Source organism: Pinus tabuliformis, chromosome 3_2 (assembly GCF_031772625.1).
Source record: "Pinus tabuliformis cultivar Carrire ecotype Pingquan chromosome 3_2, CPIR1, whole genome shotgun sequence".
Classification (NCBI taxonomy): domain Eukaryota; kingdom Viridiplantae; phylum Streptophyta; class Pinopsida; order Pinales; family Pinaceae; genus Pinus; species Pinus tabuliformis.
Window position 1 is genome coordinate 301,082,822 of NC_142302.1, and position 19,755 is coordinate 301,102,576.

A 19,755-nucleotide genomic window follows, 5' to 3' on the forward strand; every position below is an offset into this window, starting at 1 on the left:
TCCTGGCTAGCTTCAGACTCTATCTATAGTTTATATAATCCAACATAGAGCAAGAAATAGAAAAAAACAATCATCGCTCCCCAATGGAATCGCCAATTTGTTTCTGGGAAAATTAGTGTCTTGTCGAATGACTAACCCTCTAGGTTTGGTAGCTAACCTAGAAACAACAGTCAAAGCAATTCAATATATTTCCTATGAATGATAGATAAGAAAGAGATTATGAAAGGCCAACCTGTAACTCCCGCTTGAATCCTCACTTGATCTCCCTCTCCTTTGGCTGATCCCGTAACTCCTCCCCATACTTAACATGCTTGGAGAGTACCTGCACAGCTACAGAAACAAAGACCTGTCAAAGCATAATGATCCATCACAGCATAAACATCATAGAATCAGATATATGATAAACAAATGAATGCATTTATAGTTAACACAATCAATTGGGAAAAATCTTGAAGAAATTTATTGATATCAAGGAGAATTAAAACCCATAAGAAGTCTGATCCAGCACCATCCTCCCAACTTCAAGCCTTCTTCACCTCATGAATTAGCAAGAACATACCAACAATGACACAATGCTCTCACCTCAATACTAAAACTAGCAGCACTTCCTTACAACTCAGAATAATTCAGCCTCCTGATCTCTTGGATGAGAGATCCTTTTATAGATGATTGCAGGGAGTTGAGTCATCAATGGGGATGATGAATGCCATTCTATTTTTAGGAATTAGTTCCATGAAAGAGGGGAATAGGAAGTGGTTTCCCAGTTCCCTTAGTCATCCTTGGGCGAATTCAGGAGGGCAAGTGGCACAGGAGAAGTTTCCATGAGCAACCAACTCTCAAAAACTCCCAGAATTTTGTCCTACCTCGCCCATCACACCTACTAGAGGGCCAAACTACGATGCATCTCACTTTGACAGTGCAGTACCTGAGATGCATCTCACCCTAACACAGGGCTTTCAGCAATGATTCATTTTAGGCACTTTCTGGATGATTTTTGAGATGGAACTTTTGGGCAATGAGGCATTCAGATGACTTAGTTCTTTTATGGCATAAAACAACTATTTTAGGGGTTGATGAACCCTAATACATCGGCATTTAAGTTTGGGGTTGATGTGCCCAAATCTGTCTATAACACCCCTGATGATACACCCTCAGGGAAAGAAGAAGACGGTGGCCATGACCTCCAGAAAAGGCCCCTCCACACGACAACAAGAGATGGACAAGGTCGTGGAGGAGTATGAGGACATCTTCACCTCCCCTTGTTATAGACATTTTTGTGCCTTACAGCATTGAGCATGAAATGTCCATAATCTAAGGGATCCAAAGTCCCTAAACATGTTGTTCCTACCCCTAGAGGAACAAGGCTAACAAACCACAGCAGTTCCAAGAAGTTTTCCACCAAAAAACTGCTCAAAACAAGTCAATTCAGGATCATGTCAACTGCTCCACTGACCATCTGCGCTGAATTTCAATGGCTCCACTGGCTACCTGCGCTGAATGTCAACTCCAACACTGGCTACCTGCGCTGAGCGAGATTGGACATGTGGCAGACTCATTCCTCAAGGTGTCAAAACCCAGGAAGCTTCCAAAATGACACTTGCCTCAGGGAATTCGACTGGTGATGAGTAAGAGGTTCCAAATCTCCAAGTGGAAGCAAGAACCTCCAAGTGGAATCAAGAACTCACAGAGAGAGAGGACACTAGTCAGATCTCAAGCTGACTCATCCTCTCCCCAAAAATCTATATATGGATCTCTCCTCCATGAGATCCAGAGGCTGGAATTTTGTTATTGCAAAGAATTGTTGTTGGTTTGAGACTGGAACTATTGGGTGCTTAATGCTTTGAAGGGGGTGAAGATAGGAATTCCATTTGCTGGGAAGGAGATGCTGGATTGGAGCCCTCTGGGTTGTATCTCTTCCTGAAACTTGTTATTCATCAATAAAGCTATCTTGGTTTCTCCTATATGCTGATGTATTCATGATGTTTTGTTGTATTTGCATATTTAGTTTATACTAATCCTTAAACTAGTTATGAATGTATGCTTCTTGTAGTTTCCTTCTCTTGCCATTTTGCAGGAACTTGGTGTAGCTGGGCCAGTGAAAGAGCAAGCAGCTGGAAGCAAGCAGGAGAGAGTGAGATTGGATCAACAAACTAGCGGAAGACATCGATTAGTTACATCCTTCTCCTCTATTTACATTTCATAAAGAAGAACACTTAGATAGTTTTGTCTTGTTTGTTGCTGAGGTACTATCACTCCTTAGAGTGGGATAGGGGCATTCCGTATTGGATACTTTTCCCAACAACAAATTGGCGACTCCGCTGGGGAGATCTGTTTAAGTCATTTTATTTGTGTTTCTATCATTTGTTTGTTTCATAGACTTGACAGCAACAATCGAACTGCATCTTTCCCGGATGCAAAGTAGAAAGTTGCTGCTTTGATCCAATTGTTGGACTTGTCTATGATCTTAACAATGGATCCACAAATGATTTGATGATCCTTGTGATAGATCTTAGTAGTCCCTCAAAGCATCCCTTTGATTGTACCTTGCTTGTTGCTTTTATTTGGCCTAAAACGGTGAATTAAATAGCAATCTGTGACCCAGAACCTGTGAGAAACGAGAGTTTCTCCTTCAGCGCAGACCCAGTGAAGGGATTCTGCATTTCAACACAGGTCCCGCGAAGGCTACCTGCGTTGAATTTCAAAACCCCTGTGTTGAGGTTGCGCTGAACCAGTTTGTCCTTTGTGCAGCTGGGGTTCTCTGCTCTGTTTTGCCTTGTTTTGATCTCTGATTTTTGCAGCCTGTAACCAGCATAGGTACCAGTCTGATAACTCCTTTTCTCTGCTTACATTCCGCCTCCTTTTGTACAAAAAGACTGTGAGTGTTTTTATGTGTTTGTGGCATCATTTACAGTTTTCCTTTGCATGAGTGAAATAATCATCCTGTAGCCCTTGATTCAGATCTGTTGATTGTGATCTTAGGAGAGAGTTCATTGGCTGTTTACAGTTGATTATACATTTGCTTTGGCTTATTGGTTTGAGTTTGTCTCTTTTAAGTGTCGAAACAAGTGTTCATTTCGAAAGTCATAAAGTGTTGTATTCTATTCTACCCTTTCTGATTTCGAAAAAGTAAACTTGTTTGTATTTGTCATTTAAAAGCAAATTCAAAATTGTACAAAAAGCTTTCTTTGTAGGCATCAATACTAAGAAAGCGGAAAACAGACACCTGCATTGTGCATTTGCATTTTGATAGTTTGCATGTTTGATTTAGGAAAAAGTGCATTAGAGTGTGCTGATTGCTCTTTGAGAAAAGATGGTGTCTTTCTTTTCCCTTAGTAGCTAGGATTTTCAAAGTTGAAAAGATATAAAGCTTGCTTATCATCTTTAGACTGCATTTAGGAATTGTATCATACATCTCGTGGTGATCCAGAAAGGCAAACTTCTAAAAAGATCAACTTAAAATAAACTGAATGAACTTAACAACGCTTTGCAACATAACACACAACATAGAGTTCTAGGCTAGAGACATGTTCCGGCGTCGTAAAGCCTGGTGACTGTCGATCTCGTTGAAGGTGGGTGATTCCTCCTGAGGGACGATAGCGCCAGTACGGATTGTGCTCCCACGTACCGTCGCGTATATATTGGGAGACCCCTATAGGAATATAACCTTTATCCTTAGGAAGCCATGTCGGCCGCCCTACTGATCGCAATGCACTGAACACAACATTCAGGAATATCGACCACCCGTACCTTAAAAAGTATTCTGCGGTTTTGCAAAAAGTTTGGCACACCCTCTGCCTAGAACTCCAGAGTAGTTCCTTTTGGCCTTTTTCAGACTCTATAATAGAAAAATTCCATCTGAGCATTTGTCACTTTGGGCTCGTTAAAACATCGAAGGAGACTAGAGTCATCTTTAGCTTTTTCTCAACTCTTTAAAATTGAAAAAGCAAGTTGTGTCCAAGCGTCGTTAAAATTTATTTTAAATGGAATAATCATCACCTTTCCCTCGTTGATCTTCGAAGTTAGTCTCCCTTCATCGCAAGTTCTTGTAGAATTGCTAGGAAATCTTTTGGATAGACTAAATATGTCTGAACAACCGTCGACATCCAGGACTGTGTCATCCGACGCAGCAGCGGCAGAGCCTCCTGCTGCTACTCCAACGATGTTCGCTGGTATACCATCTGTCCCAGCAAATTGTCAACAACAAGCTGGAGTCCAATGAGAGACTGTTTCGACGACATGGTTAGTTCCTATTTCTTCATCCGGATTATCATCTCATATTTCTTATGTTGAAACTCAACAAATTGATCCAATGTGTCTTCAAAGGCCAATCTACCCTTTAAGTACTGGATTGCCACCATATGGAGGGCAGTATGCCTTTTCATTGTTCCCCCCCGGAGAACAACCATATGGGAGTTTACAACAAAGTTCAGGTCAAACTGGAATTACATCCAGCGGATGGGTACCGATACTACCTCAGCAACCAAGGGTTGCATATTCAATGCAACCAGTCCACCCTGTGTCGAATGTTGCCACTATACCTGGTATGGTGATTGCGTCGCAAGTACAAGCGCTACCTGTTGTATGTCAACCCCAAGTTTCTCAGGTTGCCATACAACAGCCTCTTGTCTCGACAACTCAATCACAACCTCCGGTTAGTGCCTCCTTATCTGGAGCGACTCAGGCTCAAACAAGTACTATGACTCCTCATCTTGGTCAATCATCCAGTATTGGACAACAGCAACTGGTCCAACAACCAGAGCTGGTTCAAACTCATCAACCCCCATTCCAGCAATCATATCGAGGACCTGAGCAACAATTCTTTGTAAGTAATGGGCAATCGCATTTACAAAGCGATTACCAACAACCATATTATAATGGTTATGCCCATCAACCTTGTCAAAGTTGCCAGCATCAAATACATTATGCTGGTATGCAAAGACCCACTGCTTAGGCGATTCCATCTTATCCTGGGTATGCTTCGCCTAACCTGAATCAACAGTTGCCCTTTGTAGCAACTCTAGAATTACCAGATCTAAACCGGCTGACGAATGATCCAATTGCTTATGCCCCTTGGTGGCCAGCGATTCCGCATAAACTTCCGTCAGATATTCCTAAATTTAATGGAAATCCGGGTGAAGATCCGTCGAATCATGTGATGACCTTTCATCTGTGGTGTTCATCAAACACCCTAAATGATGATTCGATTAGGCTTCGCCTTTTTCAGAGGACGTTAACTGGTCCGGCAGCAAAATGGTATATCGAATTGCCTAGAGCTTCATTCGACAATTTCAGTACCCTAGCCACGACTTTCTTAACCCATTTTCAATTACCCATAAGGTATGAAACGGGAACGGAACTCCTAACCAACTTCAAACAGACAACGGCCACTCACATATCTGATCATATACATGAGTGGCGACGTCGTCGTAGGATGGTAAAAACGTACGTTCCCGATCAGCTATTAGCTGAATGGTTTATCAAGTCATTACTTCCTGCCATCACGGAAGATGTGGCAAAGGGGGGAGTCGTAACGGAAGAGCAAGTCATCGCTCGTGCGCAATATCTGGACTTGGTTTACACTCAGTCCGGCACGCTCTACGACAAAATACCTGATGCCCCTAGACCGGAATTCTCAATTCCTCCTCCTCCTAAATCAAACAATGACTCTCATGCCGGCGATGGCGTGAATGGCGCAACAGACATGAAATCGAAAAAGGCTATATCTAAAAAGGCCTGTAAGATTTCCGGTCAAAATGCAAATGAGGAACTTCTTGCCTCAGAAGTAAGTGCCGTGTCGGACGACAAGGGCAAACAACTGAAGTAACCAGGGGGCAAGAAGAAAAAGAAAGGGAGAAAAAGGAAACCCCGTGCGGGGTGTCATATATGCGATGAGGATCATTGGACAGCAGATTGTCCATACAAAGCTGAGCTTAAACGATTCTTTAAGAGTTCGAAAACCTCAGCTGTGTTGACTGATCCGTTTCCAAGCCCGGGAACCGAACTGGTTGCTAATCAAAATGCTTCCCGATCCCAAGTGCTTATGTTGTCTGTATCAAAGCAGCAAAATGATGCTTTGACGAGGAATAAAGATTACAGGAATCCAAAGCTGTCGAACAACAAGGCTAATGAACAACCTAGTAGTTCGACAACAACTTTGACCGAAGTTGTGCCACCCATCGTTCCTGAGCCAATGATAAAGTCGCAAAAGGGAGCAGTACACAAATCGACATTTAATCCTTGTGCGAAAATAGCACAGATAGAGGTCCTGGCCCAATCGCTGTCCGCTATGTCGACACTTGAGGTACCGCAAAATTGCTTCTCCCAAGAGCAAGCTTTATTATCAGCAATAGGTGGGATTAACCCAATGGATTCCAATCTTGTGGCCTTTCATCATAAAGGATATGACCCTTAGTTACCAGCTCAACTAGCTTTCCTTATTCAAGTGAAAGCCCTCAACAAAACTGTTCATCGAACAATTATTGATGAGGGGGCATCTACATGCATTATGTCGATGAGTTGCTGGAAAACTATAGGATCTCCAACCTTGTCGCGGACTTCGACGACATTAAAAGCATTCGACGGAAGGACATATACCCCATATGGTATCCTAAGTAACTTGAAAGTTGAACTAGGAGGGAAAACAGTAGAAATAGATGTTGAAGTCATCGATGGGAATCTTGATTACAACATCCTACTAGGAAGACCGTGGATCTATGCCATGGCCGCAGTTGTGTCGACCTACTTCAGAAAGATTGCATTTCCCTTCCAAGGAGGAATTACAATCTTCGACCAACAAACTTTTCTCCCCAACAGTTCACAAGTAACGGGAAGCATTCCAATGATCCATGGAAGCAATCATTCGCTCCAAAATATCGGAGTAGGTCTCCTAAAAGACCCTGCTTTAATGGGTACTTTTGCCCTACCGCCTCCAAGTAATCTGGCGGAAGTGGCCACAGTGGAATATGAAACCTTCTACATCTAATGGATTTGGACTCCGAGGACGGTTCTTATCTCGTGTCAACCTCGTTAAAAAATGAAACAAGGAGTCATGAGGATAGTTCTTTTACTATGTCAACCTCATTAAAAAATGAAACAAATCCCCTTTTCAAATCTCAAAGGTAAACCTTCATTCCAACCATCGAGTTGAATGCAATGAAGCTTGTGGGGCATGCACCTCGATTTGCGTTATTAGACTGGTCATGCAAACTTATCATCGAGCAGTTTTAGCACACAGTTCATGCTCGTTAAAAAATAAACGCAAGATCCGAGCAGTTTTATCGTATAGTTCATGCTCGTTAAAAAATAAACATAAAATCGAGCAAGTGTTTCAATCCGCGTTTAAGCTCGTTAAAAAATGAACTACCCGGTAAATAACCACAGTGAATGTAATATCATCAGCCATTAAAGCCTTGGTTGTGTTTGCACCATCACCTCCACTTTTCCATTGGTCGATCTTTCACCTCCATTTGATTGTTTACCCTCTTTTGAGGAACCGCTGCGAAGAGTGATTTCACCTAGCCATCCTTCTGACACTGCCGTGATTGGAAAATTCCAACCTGTACCTGGAATCAGCTGCTATCCCTGTTTATCACTCGTTCCTCAAAAGACGAGTCTTCTTTAAGCTCTTTTCAACTGACTCGTAAAATATGAAAAGGTTGCCGAGTTTTGGCCTTCCAGCTCGTTAAAGGGACCGGAAGTGCTATCCCTCCTCTAGATTTTAATCTTTTTGGACCTGAGGGATTATTGCACAAAAAGATCGAGCGCTTGTGTTATTCGGCTCGTTAAAACTATCGAAAACTCATCCCTTCTGTATTGTTTTATACTTTTTCGGACTTAAGGGATTAGATGACGAAAAAGGAACTTTGGAGTTGACTTTACGTACCTTTTCAGACTCTCTAAAAATGAAAAGGACCGAGTTGTCTTTGTCGCTAGACTCGTTAAATGCATTAAATAGCGACAAACTTGTCTTTAGACGAGAACGAGTTTCCCTATCGCTAGGCTCGTTAAAACATAGCGATGGGCTTGCCCGAAGGGCAGGTTATAGAACAAGCATATGTTATCCTCCTCAAGCTTGACAAAAATAAAGAGGTACTGGTCAGCAATGACTAGGGAAAAATTGGGAGAAACTCAAAGCTTTGATGGTAGCAAGTCGCTCTTGAACATGACACTTTTCCTCCGTACCACAATCGGGTTGGGTTGTTTCATTCACCGGTCACATCACCATGGTCTCGGCATACCATCCATATTTGGGGTAATGCTACCAATCCATCGTATCAGTGTCGCCATATGTTCAAGAGAAGTCGTTCAGAAAGAGTCAACCGTGTCCCATCCACTGCCATACATTATCCTTCATCCTTTCATGACCGCCACCCTGAATCACATATCACAGATCGTTTTCACCTCCATCAAAATCATTAGCTCCGTTCCATGTCACTGATGTGGGATTCATTAAGGCCCTCCTTTGACGGATCGCTTCTTGTCGACATCAGCTCATTATCCAAGAAGTTGATCTAGGAACACCCCCCTCAGTACTTTGAAGCTTGCATGCCTCAATGGCAAGTTTCTCACTTCTGGCGACAGGTATACATCAATGACCTTCGACCGAAATATTTTGCGTGGTGTTCGACGCCAAGTCCTCTATTCACACCACGTGAATTGTATTGCAGTACCTTGAGGGTCATCATCATTATCGGTGATTCCTCTCGCGCTTGTTAACAGTTTACGTCATTGACTGGTAATCAAGCGATGTCTTTCCACGTTCGACTTCAAAAAATTCTCACGTGGATAGACTTGTACTTAGAGTGAAGATCGGACGAGATTGAAGACCCCGGATCTAGTTTCATCCATCCGGGCCGCGATATATATTCAGGAAAGATAAAGACATTTGACATGTACATCATTGCAGCAGATGATCATCCTACTCAAAGGATGATAGTTTCATCAAAATTATCAGTCTACCATCAGACGATTGTCTGTTCTATGTACGGAAAATGAATTTATAAAGCTGAGCATGGGAATGCCCGCCTCAGCTAGATCATGAAAGCAGTATGAAAAATAATGTATTGTATTGTATCTTATTACAGGTCTCCTCCCAGCATTGGATGAACTTCAGATCCTCCTGATAAAGCATTTCACCCGATAAACGGCCTCATACTTTAGGGGGCAACTGTTATAGACATTTTTGTGCCTTACAGCATTGAGCATGAAATGTCCATAATCTAAGGGATCCAAAGTCCCTAAACATGTTGTTCCTACCCCTAGAGGAACAAGGCTAACAAACCACAGCAGTTCCAAGAAGTTCTCCACCAAAAAACTGCTCAAAACAAGTCAATTCAGGATCATGTCAACTGCTCCACTGACCATCTGCACTGAATGTCAATGGCTCCACTGGCTACCTACGCTGAATGTCAACTCCAACACTGGCTACCTGCGCTGAGCGAGATTGGACATGTGGCAGACTCATTCCTCAAGGTGTCAAAACCCAGGAAGCTTCCAAAATGACACTTGCCACAGGGAATTCGACTGGTGATGAGTAAGAGGTTCCAAATCTCCAAGTGGAAGCAAGAACCTCCAAGTGGAATCAAGAACTCACAGAGAGAGAGGACACTAGTCAGATCTCAAGCTGACTCATCCTCTCTCCAAAAATCTATATATGGATCTCTCCTCCATGAGATCCAGAGGCTGGAATTTTGTTATTGCAAAGAATTGCTGTTGGTTTGAGACTGGAATTACTGGGTGCTTAATGCTTTGAAGGGGGTGAAGATAGGAATTCCATTTGCTGGGAAGGAGATGCTGGATTGGAGCCCTCTGGGTTGTATCTCTTCCTGAACCTTGTTATTCATCAATAAAGCTATCTTGGTTTCTCCTATATGCTGATGTATTCTTGATGTATGATTGCATTAGTATGTTTAGTTTATTTCTAATCCTGAACTAGTTATGAATATAAATCCATGTCTTGTGTAGTGTTCTCTTCTTGTGATCTTGCAGAAACCTCTTGAAGCTGGGCGAGCGAGAAAGCAAGTAGCTGGGAACTCTCCAAGAGAAGAGAAGCTGGATCGAGGGACAAACGGAAGACACCGGTTAGTCCATCTATCCCTCTCTTCATTCTTAATTCATAAAGGAAGAATTCTAGAATAGCTGTCTCTGTTTGTTGCTAAGGCACTGTCACACCTTAGGTGGATAGGATCGTCCTGCATAGGCATTTTTCCCCACAACACCCCTGCAGGGGTGCCTCTGCACTATCAGGTCAAGCACTCCATAAATCTAACCCTAGGTGCGCCACTTCCCAATAGACCAATCTATCGGTGCTCCATTCTAGAGAACGACGAAATTAAGAGGTAGATTCAGGAGCTGTTACAGAAAGGTCACATACGTCCAATTTCATTGCCCTATGGGAGCCCGATCATGTTGGTACAGAAGAAGATGGGACTTGGAGACTCTATATTGACTATCTGGTGTTGAACAAGATCACCATCTGGAATAGGTACCCGATCCCATAGATTGATGACCTTCTGGACCAACTGAATGGGGGAAAATATTTCAGAAAGATCGACTTGAAATTAGGATATCACGAGGTACCAATTGAAACCTCTGATGTGTGGAAGACTTCCTTGAAAGCAAAGGAGAGATTTTTGAATGGTTCGTTATGCCTTTCAGGTTGACGAATGCTCCTACAACCTTCATGAGGCTAATGAATGACATATTGCGGCCATTCACCAACTCATTTGTAGTGGTATACCTGGATGACATCCTAATCTTTAGCGAGAGTTGGGAAGAGCACCTCCACCACATCCAACAACTTCTCCAAACACTGTGGCAACACAATCTATGTGCCAATTTGGAGAAATGCACTTTTGGCATGACCCAGGTTTAGTATCTGGGATACATTATTGATGAACGAGGGGTGCATGTCAATCCAGCCAAGATCCAAGTCATTTGAGATTGGCCAGCTCCAACCACTCTAACAAATCTCTACAACTTTCTGGGTCTTGCCAATTTCTACCATAGGTTCGTGTTGGGATTCTCTTATCACTTAGCCCTTGAGTCAAGTCACCAAGGGAGGAGCGAAAGAAAAATTATTTTGGTCTGAATATCAATAGAAGGCATTCATAGAGTTGAAACATCATCTCTGCTCTGCACCAGTGCTCACATTACCAGACTTGCAATAGTCATTTGAGATCGAGACAGATGTCTCTGACTATGCTATTGGAGCAATCCTTACTCAACAGGGGAATCCAGTGGCATATCACAATGAGACACTTTCGGACACAGTTCGGAAGTATCCCAATTATGATAAAGAGATGTATTCCATTGTGCAAGCCTGCGGAAAATGGAAGCATTACATTTTGGGGAAGGAAACGGTCATCCACACAGACCACCAGCCCCTGCAGTTCATACAGATGCAAGGGAAGTTGCAGAATGATCGCCATCAGAAGTGGTCCACATACCTGCAACAGTTCCATTTGAATATCAACTATAAAAAGGGTAGCACCAATAATGTTGCAGATTGCCTCAGTGAACCACCGATCATGGCGTTAACCATCGTGCTCAACTCTTGTGGGCACGAGACTTCTTATTGGCCACTTATGTACAAAAGAAACCCAGAATTCGGCCACACATACCAGACTCTCTTGGAGGGTCAGCAAGTTCCAGATTTTCACTTCCAAGATGCTCTATTACACCACTTGGGACACCTTTGTGTTCCTTCAAGCGAGTGTGCCAAGATGATTTGGGAATCACACTACAGTCGCACCATTAGGCATTTCGGGGTCGAGAAAATGGTGGGAGTACTTTATATGTATTTCTATTGGATTAATCTTCGACAAGATGTCGGGAAGTACATTAGACCCTGCAGTGCTTGTGCCATTGCCAAACCGACCATCAAGAAGTAGGGCCTTTATACTCCGTTGCCTACCCCTAGTCGACCTTGGGAATCCATATCGATGGATTACATGTCGGCCCTTCCTTCTACTAAGCATGGAAACGACTGTGTTTTTTTGGTCGTCGATAGATTCTAGAAGATGGCCATTATGGCTACTTGTAAGAAGAATATCACAGCAGAAGCCACTACTAAACTCTTCTTTGAACGAGTGTGGGTACAATTTGGGATTCCACAGTCTATCATCTCATATCGGGATAGCAGGTTCCTCGGTAAATTTTGGTCCAGTCTCTCGTCGATGTTGGACACCAAGCTCACTAAGTCCACAGCTTTCCATCCCCATACTGATGGCCAGACAGAGGTCGTCAACAGAATGATCACACACATTCTATGCATGTACAACTCAAAGCATCCACACACATGGGATGAGAGTCTCCCCTATGTCCACACAGCGATAACTGGGCTCTCCACAGCTCAACTAGCCACAACTATTTTCAGGTGGGCTTGGGATTCCAACCACTATGTGCCACTGGCATGGCCATGCCATTTGCAGCTACTCAGGCAGATTCGGCTCATGTCCAGTCTGAAACCGATAAGGCAAACAACTTCATTGAGCACATCCAACATATCCGCCAATAGATCCATGACATTATGGAGAAATCAAATGCCAAGTACAAGTAGTGACATGATCAACATCAGGTGCCACACAAGTTTCAAGTGGGCGACAAAGTCTTGTTGCATTTGCAAAAGGAACGCCTTACCGAAGCCTATCGGAAACTCAGACCACTCCGATATGGTCCTTACACCATTACCAAGTTTGTGGGAGACAATGCAATTGATATCAACATTCCCCCATTCCTTCGCCTACACCCAATGTTCAATGTGGACCGCCTTCGACCATACTTCCCACCATTCCTAGACACATCATACATTGCAGAACAGCTCACACCTGTAGAGTTAAATCCAAATTGCATGGAACAAGCCACAACTGATTGGATCATGGACACACAGATCAAGCACACTCGCCAGCAGAAGATCCAACTATATCGAGTTGTCAAAGTAGGCAAACTCCTTCACCAAGGCAAGTGGCTCACCAAGGACCAAGTTCAGAAAAAGTTTCCTCATCTCATGGAGGAACTCAACGCAATGGGGACCATTTCCTCCTAAGGGGGTGGGAATGATCCAAGTGGATATTAGTGGCCATCCGCCAATTCCATTTGGACCCCCACCATTGTTTCTTTTAGTTTTTCAGTTTCCTTAATTGTAGCACAATTTACTATTTTTAGTGGTTTTTCGGGTCCTAAACTTCCGGAGCCATTTTGAGGCCCTAAACGACGTTTTTTTGGAAATCTACTACCAATGAATATGTTAATTAAGCATATTTTCTTGTCGTATTCCTCGGAGAGATCTTTCTAGTGGGGTATCATGTGCGTCAAACGAAGATAATATGACCAAGTCACAACCCCAGGAAGTTGGTTGTCCAACTAACCCCAACGGGCCCATAAACTCTTGGCATTACATCTCCTCAAGTTATGGTTTTGGTTATTTAGGGTTTGATTTTATTGTTCAATAATAAAAAGGCTGTTGAACCTCATTTTAACATAGTTTAGAGGCATGTAGCCGCCACATCTCTTCTCATAGATAAGCTACCATCGTCCAAGCTAGTCTTATTTCCATTTTGTTTACAAGCATATTTCAGTATTTGATATTAATGAAATGAAGTGTTATTTCTACTGCATCTTTGTATTTATGGTTATATCTATAATTTGTTACGTTCCTGTCTAAATCCGGATCACTATGGCCATAAAATTATATTGTTATGATTTTTTCACTATGTTTGATAAGAAAATTTTTAAGGATTCTTACTTTGAAATATTCAAATCCATAAGGTTTTTATGTATTTGTTGGAAAATTGTGGTGCCTTTTATAATAAAATACTTTTATCCTATAGAGTTTGGGATTTTTTTTTAAAACAATAGAGATTACAAACCTTTTTTAAACACTAAATTTGATTGACTGGTATGATTTACAAAGGAATACATGCTCTACCTCACTCCAGTTTTGAACTTGTGAACTATTAAAAGGAACGAGATGCTCTTAAGTTTTGAAAATATGACCTCTTAGGAGGAACCACATGCTCTTAACTATGGGGCCCAATACATATATATATATATATATATATATATATATATATATATATATATATATATATATATATTTTTTAGTTTTAAATTTTTAATGTGATATGCATAGTATAGATTTTTTTCCTCGAGGAAAAATCGTAACCTTTCATTAATTAGAAAAATTACATGTAATAGATGCCTGTATGGCAAATGTAGTATGTTGTTCGTAGCCTTAAAAAATTATATAAGTATGTTGGCCGTAGTCATTCAAAAATATATAGTCTATACACAATTTACCACGTAGAGTATACTGATAAGTTCATGAGCAAAAAATATATACAGTATATCATCTAGAAACTATTATAAACAAAGTTGAAAACTGCAAGTAAAATTAGGGCATGTCGACCCTCTAATAGTACTGATAATGTTCATCTCCATGCTGCTCCTGAATTATCCACAGTCCTCTGGGATTTGTCGTGGCCTCCTTGGAAAATTGGTCAGTAGCCGAATTACGTTCCCTGTAGATATGTTGACATGAGATATAATTAAATTGAGATTTTAAGATCATGATTTCATCCAATATGTTCCTCAGAGAGTGCATATGACATGCTGAAATGTTATTGAACCAATTGATGTTGATTTTTGAATCTCCAAAAATCTGAATATGATTGCATGCATGTGGAAGTGCAAAATGTAGTGGATGTCTAAGAGAGATCAATTCTACATAGTTGTTTGTCCCCATTCCTAAAGCCATTTGTATTTTGATGTGGTGGTTTTTAGTTTTAAGTAGAAGGATTCGCCCTCCACAGCCCTTTGCTTGTGCTACACCATCAAAATAGGCCCAGGGAATAGTGCGATCAATGGTTTCAGGTGAGACAACACGACCACCAGCTGAATGATTTTTGTCTGGTATTTTGTGATATGCAACAAAAAATTTAGCAATGGTGGACTGCCATCGAGCCATTTTATCTCTGAAAATAGTCCCATTTCTTGCGAGCCAAATAGACCAACAAATAATTAGGGGAAGGCAGTGTATGTTTGTATTCAGGGATGCTGCACACCAAAGATCCCAGGAATTTGTTACATTTTGTCCATGCCATATGATAGTTATGGATAGGACAGCAAGGACCTGTTCCCAAATGTGATTTACCGTCAGGAAAGATAGGAATAGGTGGTCATTTGTTCCTCTACTTGATGACATAGCACACAACAGGTGGGGCTGAAGAAAGATCGATGCATTAAGTTATGCCCTGTTGGTGTCTTTTTACAAATGACATTCCACATAAATAGCGTTGTTCGTGGAGGCACTTTGAGCTTCCATAGCTTCCCCCACCAATCCAAAAGCACAAGTGGTCTGTGAGCAATATGAATAACGAGATAACCAGCCTTCAGGGAGTATGTTTCGTGTTCAGCAAGGGTCCATATGAGTTCATCTGCCCCATATTTTATTCGTACATGTGATTCAGTTAGTGTTGTAATATATCCTTCCCAATCTTTTTGCCAATGAACAGGAATGCTCAAGCGTTCTGCTGAAAACCATGCTTGTGAAAAGATAGTGTTGTTCCCCGAATCAGCGACATGAGAAATCACATTTATATTCCTGTGTTTGAGAAATTGTATGAGGTCAGGAGGTAATCTAAACATGTTCCCATAGCCCGACCAGGGGTCAATGCCAATGGGAACGGATGAGCCATCGTTGATTCTCCATGCTAGTCCATTCCTGATAGTCAGCATGATGTGTAGGATCACTCACCAAACCATTGATATCCCATATCGCTTCCAAGTGGGAAAACATATCCAGTCCATGAGTTGATATGACCATATGTATTTGTAATAGATTACTTGTGTCCAGAGACTATGAGAGGTGAGGATAAGCCAACCCATATTTGCAACAAGTGCAGGTGCGAAGGAGGATTATGCATAGTATAGATTATATATATAAAGCTTAGAAAAAAAATGTTAAGTTCTTTTTATGATTATTCACTAAATTTGAACATGAAGTTTTCAAATATAATGATTACAAATATGAATATATGATATACATATTACATTTTTTTCTGGAAGAAACTATCTATAATTTTAATACTAATAACAAAATTGCAATATAACAAATTCAATTGAGTTAGTGTATTATTTTCATTACTTTTTATATTTTATTATTTTATTATTTTATTGAGTCGACATTATTATTATTATTATTATTATCCATAACAACATCTCCATACTAAGTTGTAAAGTACACGGTAATTATATGTGGAGAAGATATTGAGAAAATCATAATATTATTATAATATTACGTTTTCCCAATAATCCTCCCTCCACCTATACTTAGAATATATTTTATTTATTAATTACCATTAAATCTATTTTTATCTATTATTGAAATTTACAAATACAATCATTTTTTAGGTTTGGCGGTATCTTACTACTATGAATAAGTTACTGCGCCAAGAGGCGCTCTACAACCCAACCTAATATAGGGGATACAACCTAATATAGGGGATAGCATAATGTAAATAAGTATGTATATATATATATATATATATATATATATATTCAACCCAATATGACTGTGTTGTTATAGTGGTGTAAATGTTTGTAAACTTTTAACATTGAGACATTTTTCACTACACAAATATATGCATGAATATTGGAACCATATCCATAAATTATGACATAAAATATGTGAACATTATATTATGCAAAAATTACAATAAGACCTTTAAGTTATGGTCCAATTAAATGTTTGAATTTTAATAATATTGGAAAACAAATATTTATTTTGCAAAGTTAAATATTATAAGTTGCAAAGGTTATGCTAAACTAATAATGGTCAATGGGAAAATCGATTTCTAAAGTCTTTCCTTGGCAAGGACTAATAATGATTTTGTAACCATATTTAAATTTAATTAATAAGTATATAAAAACTTAATACTTACAATAAACTTACAATATAACAAGATTCTTAACCATGGATATTTACCCCTACTTTGCCATGGATATTCGTAACTTGTAAATAGGCTTTGTTACAATACCATTGGCCAATATCATGGCTTATCAATACCACATGCCCAAAAACCATACCACATTTCACAATCAAAACATTTTATTTTAACTTAATTTTATAACATTTTTTAATTAAATCTAACAAAAAAACATTCTACTTTTGAGATATATCTAAACCGTCTACCCTAACTACTATTAAAATTATTTTGTGGATGTTCCATAGAGATTCAACCAATGTTCTAATGAAATTAAAAATGAGAATACTTTTATATAATATAGTTTAACATATAAACGAAATAATCTTTTCACTTAATATAATTTCAAACTAGAATGTGATTTTTTGTTGTTTAAAATTTGAATGCATAAATGAATTTATAACACTCAAAAATCCCTAGGGGATTCTAATTCTATATATTAAACAACTTAAACTCAATTTTTTTTAAATCTCTTATAGATTTTGGTTAGCATTAACCATAAAAATGTCGTGAAAAAGGTCATTTTGTCTATAAGTTAAACTATGCCTTTTTATATTCTCTTTTATATAAGTGTCGAAAAAAGTCAAATCTAATTTTTCTCTTAAATTAGTTTGCACCTCAAGAAATTTGATCCCTTTCCACACTTAATAGATCTAAAGTTAAAATAGATCTAAATTGACTTTTATAAATAATAACTTAATTTAAAAACTACATAATAATAACAAAAAGATTCCAAAAAACAAAGGTTTTCGAAAATAAATTATTAGTGTAAAAAATATTTTATGCAAAAGAAAATCACAAGATACATGAAATGACAATTCAATGAAAAATAAGAATGGGTATCTTCCATTCTTCGCGATTCACATGATATTGTTTAGGTGTCCATCGACATCGTACAAAAATTACGAATATTTCTATATTTTTATACCAAACATCTTAAAACTTTGATATTTGCATAGGGAAAATGAGTGTTAATTAAGTGGCTTAATTTTATTTTTAATTATTATGTTTATTTTTAATTAAATTATTTATTTGTTATTTCAATTATTAATATTTATTTTAATTTTGTAAATTAAAAATATATTTATATATTATAATATCAAAACATTTTAAAATTTAAAATTTATTAAATAAAATAGGTTAATCAATTTTATTTTTATCAACTAAAAAATTAGAAGGGTATTTCCAATATTTTGATATTTTGGTTTTTTTGGGCAAGGATTTAAATCTTTACTCTCATAATTTACATAATACTTAATAACATAGTAATCATTTATTGATATCTTACTAAATAATAAAACATATTTTTGAAACTTTAATAATGTTTTAAATAAAAGAATGGTATACCATTATATTTCTGGATTATATTTAATATGTTATGGTTGAATGAAAATGAGTTAAAAAATAAGTATAATTACACAGAAGATGTAGTTTTTAGAAATTGGTCATGCTAAGCATTGTCTCCATTTGACATTTGTTCATCTATTGCTTTGACATGCGTCAACTTTAACATAAGAAAAAAAGTAATTACACATCTTATTGTAAAATGGACCATTTTGCTAAATAAAATTTGTTTATCTATAAATTAATGTTATAAATAATAATGAGGAACTTATCATGGAAGAATTTATTAGGCTTGGAATAATTTCAAATCCCTAGGAAATTGGTTGCGGGGACCCACCTAGCGCGAATCTAATTTTTAAAATTTATTAAAAGTCAATGCAACCTAACAAATTCTATAATACACTAAAGCCAGTAAACATTTCATCATGTCACATAAGATTACATACAAGTATATATGTTTATGCATAAAGAAGAATACATATATCCATTTGCATATATGAGCTAAATAAAACATAATATTTAACACCAATCAACATATAAAGATATATAATTTTTTAAATTTATTAAAAGTCAATGCAACGTAACAAACTTTGTAATACATTATAGCCAGTAAACATTTCACCACGTCACTCATGAAGGTATAAGTTTACATACATAAATAAGTGCATATGTATATATGCTTATGCGAAAAGAAAAATATATATATCCATTTGCATATATGAGTTAAATAACACATAAGATCTGAACACCAATCAACATACAAAGATATCCATTTGCATATATGAGTTAAATAACACATAATATCTGAACACCAATCAACATACAAAGATACACATGCCGAACTAAAAGTGAAATAGGAAAAAAAACATAAGAAGGAATCAACCCCAAATTCATAAATGCAATAGTTGGATATTTATTGGTTTTAATATTGTTCTCTTGAAGATCAAGGCACCCATGTTCTCATAGTGGGTCCACAATAACTAGTTATGAATTCTTATCAATAATTATTAGGTGGATAGTAAGAATTTAACCTCCATGAATATTCTAGAATTTTCATTGTAGTATACACAAATCAATGATTGAGATTTATCTCCAAAGTAGTTATGTCTTTTTTATCTTTTTAATTAAATTAATTAATTAAAAAAAAAGTTATATGAACAAATGTCATATGAAATGAGTTATGGGCTTTTGGGCATGTAGTATTGATAAGCCATAGTAATGGCCCATGATATTATAACAAAGCCTATTTACAAATTAAGAATCTCCACGATAAAGTAGAGATAAATATATTTAATTAATTTTTAATATCTAAATTAAAATTAAGTTTGTTATTTATTTATTTTTATTGTTTTTGAAAAAGAATAATAATTTTAATAATAATTTAATTTTAAGATGATAGCTAAATTAGATATTAAATTGATATATGAGA